The sequence below is a fragment of the Lolium perenne genome, chromosome 4, assembly GCF_019359855.2.
Source record: "Lolium perenne isolate Kyuss_39 chromosome 4, Kyuss_2.0, whole genome shotgun sequence".
In the NCBI taxonomy this organism is placed as follows: Eukaryota; Viridiplantae; Streptophyta; class Magnoliopsida; order Poales; family Poaceae; genus Lolium; species Lolium perenne.
In genome coordinates this window covers 227,112,489-227,116,525 of record NC_067247.2, presented here as the reverse complement: position 1 = coordinate 227,116,525, position 4,037 = coordinate 227,112,489, and the positions used below count along the sequence as shown (strand labels likewise).

The 4,037-nt window shown below is 37.3% G+C and overlaps 1 long non-coding RNA gene across 2 annotated transcripts; it reads right to left on the bottom strand.

Annotated features, from left to right (window-relative positions):
• Positions 1–1,353: 1,353 nt before the first annotated feature.
• LOC127323257 (uncharacterized) lies at positions 1,354–3,622 on the bottom strand. Of its 2 annotated transcripts, none has more exons than XR_011743367.1 (3): positions 2,679–3,622; positions 1,913–2,605; positions 1,354–1,803 (listed from the first exon to the last, which is right to left on the bottom strand). It is a non-coding gene; the product is annotated as an uncharacterized lncRNA (long non-coding RNA). The 2 variants fall into 2 exon arrangements; XR_011743368.1 differs by having other exon boundaries at positions 1,357–1,803; positions 2,118–2,605.
• Between the last annotated feature and the right edge of the window lie 415 nt (positions 3,623–4,037).

Here is a 4,037-nt window from a genome sequence, read left to right as displayed (position 1 = left end):
TATGTGCTTTGCTTGGAGCGTCTTTATGTTTTTATTTTTGTTTTTGTTTGAATAAAATCGGATCCTAGCATTCATTGTGTGGTAGAGAGACACGCTCCGCTGTTGCATATGAACACATGTGTTCTTAGCTTTATTCTTAATGTTCATGGCGAAGGTTGAAACTGCTTCGTTCATCATTATTATGGTTGGAAATGGAAAATGCTTCATGTGGTAATTGGTATAATGTCTTGAGTAATTTGATACTTGGCAATTGTTGTGCTCATATAGATCATGTTTAAGCTCTTGCATCATATACTTTGCACCTATTAATGAAGAACTACATAGAGCTTGTTAAAATTTGGTTTGCATGATTGGTCTCTCTAGAGTCTAGATATTTTCTGGTGAGGTGTTTGAACAACAAGGAAGACAATGTAGAGTCTTATAATGCTTGCAATATGATCTTATGTAAGTTTTGCTGTACCGGTTCATACTTGTGTTTGCTTCAAACAACCTTGCTAGCCTAAGCCTTGTATTGAGAGGGATTTCTTCTCGTGCATCCAAAATCCTTGAGCCAAAAACTATGCCATTTGTGTCCACCATACCTACCTACTACATGGTATTTCTCCGCCATTCCAAAGTAAATTACTCGAGTGCTACCTTTAAAATTCTATTCTTTGTCTTTGCAATATATAGCTCATGGCAAAATAGCTTAAAAACTAGTGTGGTATTGAATATGTACTTATGTATCTTATTTCTTATAAGTTGCTTGTTGAGCGGTAACCATGTTTCTGGGGACGCCATCAACTACTACACCTTTGTTGAATATCATGTGAGTTGCTATGCATGTTCGTCTTGTCTGCAGTAAGGGTGATTTATCATGATCAAACGGTTTGAGTATGCATATTGTTAGAGAAGAACATTGGGCCGCTAACTAAAGCCCTGAACCATGGTGGAAGTTTAAGTTTGGACACTAATCCTCAATCTCTGTCAACACCCGGTTTTTTAAGTCCAGATGCCTATTATGCCATTCCTCGCAATCCCAGGAATATTGTTTTTGCGAGACATAATAGATTGATATCACAACACATCATTCATTACAACACATAGGCGTCTTACAAATAAAGGATCACATGATCCAGTCTCATTACAATAACTAGCGGAGTGGCCCGCGCACTTGCGCGGCTAGTTTTGTGATGACTCAACAATGTAACTAACAGTAAAGTCCTTTTGTATTTCATTATTTTTATGCCCTTATTTTTTCTATTCTTTTATAGATAGATTTGTATCAAATTGTTTATTGTAATGCATTTACGATACCATTTGATATATATTAAATCATCCAAATACCTCATTATAGCAGTATGGAAATTAAATATGTTTACCTCTTTTATTCAGTCGACATTATTTCGACAAATATCCATAACAGAACTTCTAATGGAGCTACGTGCTTATTGTGTGATATTTTTTTACGGATAAGGATTAGATAACCAAGCCTGCGTGATAGATGTATCGGACCAAAAAGGCAGTTAAAAATTTGAGATATTTTTGAGGAAAATTTATTATATAATGAAGAAAAAGAAATAGCTTCTTACTGGCTCCAAAACATGAACAACCAAGGCCCTTCATGGCATATGATTTTACGCAATGCGGCCGTCTCCTCACACATCATGAATTAAACATTACATGGTCGCCAACTAACATTCGATTTATTGAAGATCGCTAAAAGGATGATAAACATGTCTTCTACAACTTTTGTAGAGAGCATGTTATACTCCTCTCGTGGCCAATTTGCTGGAACAGTCCTAGCTGCCACATGAGTATACTCTGTAGATGATATCAAGACATGCAAACATTAATATCGGAGAACATATATGCGGCAACAACTTCTTTAAATTTCTGAAAAATGGTTGTTTTAACGTGTGTATATTCTCACCCGCAAAACCAATCTAGGAGATAAATTCTAGTAGTCCCGGACATTACCATTCACTAATACAAAAAACTCCGTCAGTGCACGAAGTCAAAGTATTTTCTAAGCTCATATACTACCTAAATCCTAACTGAGGTTATACTTCCAAAAAAATGTTGCTACATATGTCTGTATGTTCAATTCAAATGAAAAGATAAGGATGAAAACATACCAAAAGCTTACTTATATCCTCCTCTTTGAGATTCCATAGCATGTATAGCTCGTGATCACGCCAATTCCTGTAATAACGGTGCATAGCATCTACCAAAGCATCCATGTCATAGATAGACAACTTGTAATGAATTGATCCCCATACAAATCAACGAAATATTTTTACATTTCAAGCTAAGACTTGAAAGACGAATATGTGACGTTACACTACATAGCCAAATCCAATCCAAACGTGTACCAGAGCACCACCTTCTGCGATTAGAGCCCAACAGCCGAAGCATTTGTGTCGTCAGCTGCCCACAGAACTATCGGATGCCTTTGTGACCATAGGCCATCGCATGGTTGAGTGACAATTAAGTTAGTTTCTAGAGAAATGCCACACTGATAAACAACAATCATAGCTTGACCATAGCAAGACTACCTGACCTTCATTAATCTGCTCTTACTTTTCAGTATATACACTGCAGTGACTTCCTTACACCTAAATCTCTGCAGAATAAGTAATTTGAAAATTTATCTGCAACACAAAGAATAATTTTAAAGCCAATAATACTCAACTAACCTGTTGGTCATCAGATCCAACTTGGTTATATCCGTTGACAATGTTCACATGGCCTGTTACTGTGTATACAATGAATTCCACCGAACCATGCATGAATGGCACGGATTGGCATCAGTAGAGCGTTGTGCTCACCTGGAAGTGCACGACTCTTTTTTTTCGATCCCGCAACTCATCTCTGTCCCGAAGGATTCTCGTTCTCCTGTCCATTTCGTGATCTTTTCCACAGCTCCTGATTCTGGCGGAAGCTGCTGTGGCTGGCTGGCTGTCCTCAACCTCTTCTCGTTTAGCATCCCGCTAAAGCATAATTTGTTCCATCAAATCCACGTTCTTTCACTGCTGCTGCAAGACACTTCAGTATTGCAGGAGCGTCCACCCTTGGGTTCGGTGTTAGGCAACTCTGCAATCGCAAAGCTGTCAAATTTGTTCTGAATATTGGCACAGAACAGGAGAAAATCAATTTAGTTCCCCTTCAAACAGGCAAAAATAACACCAAGCTACCTGAACTGAAGTCCGATAGAGGCAAAGTTGGTGTTTTTATAGAGAACAAAAGCAGAAAATGAATCAACATGCTTTCATGATCTTACTCAACTCAGATGAAAAAGAAAAGCCAATGCCATCTATTATCTAACACAATGGGCCGAGGTAGTTTTTTTCAATATAAAATCTAGATGAACCAAAGAAAACTTCGAGCGGAATTTATAACTTTGATGTGGCATATTTGTATACGGAGCAGTAAATTAAGATCTTAAATCAGTTGTGCAATCTGAGATTATTAACTGTTGCGAACTTGTGTTCTCTAATATGGGATTTTTTCTATTGCTCTAGAGTACATATTAGAATAGAATAACTCCATAAAAATTATCCGATACAGAATTCTATCGAGATTAAAAAATAAGAGCGCAGAGTTGAATAACAAAAACGTCCTGCCAAAAAGGGATTGCAACTCTGGGGTGTACAGCGGGTGGTGATGATCCATAGCAATACTCGTATATTGAATGACTAACGCACATGGCCTGCTACTTTCATGTTATTACTGAGAAGCTTTGGACGAAAATAAGAAATTCTCCCATCTAAACAAAATATAAAGCGATGCATCAGATACAAATGCAAGCACTCCTATAGGGTTTTAATAACTTTTTAGATTATCCGACATAATTTTTCAGAGGCTATTTAGAAATTAATAAATATGCATAGACATAAAGCAACCAATCCTAATAAGAAGCATATACTTTCAGTAAGCCTAGAAAAAAATGGCCTAAAGGGTGATATGGGAATAAATATCTTGCACAGTTTTGCCTTCAACTCACTGTGTCCTCGTTCATACCCCTCAGCATGAGACAATAGCGGTTTCTTAAAACG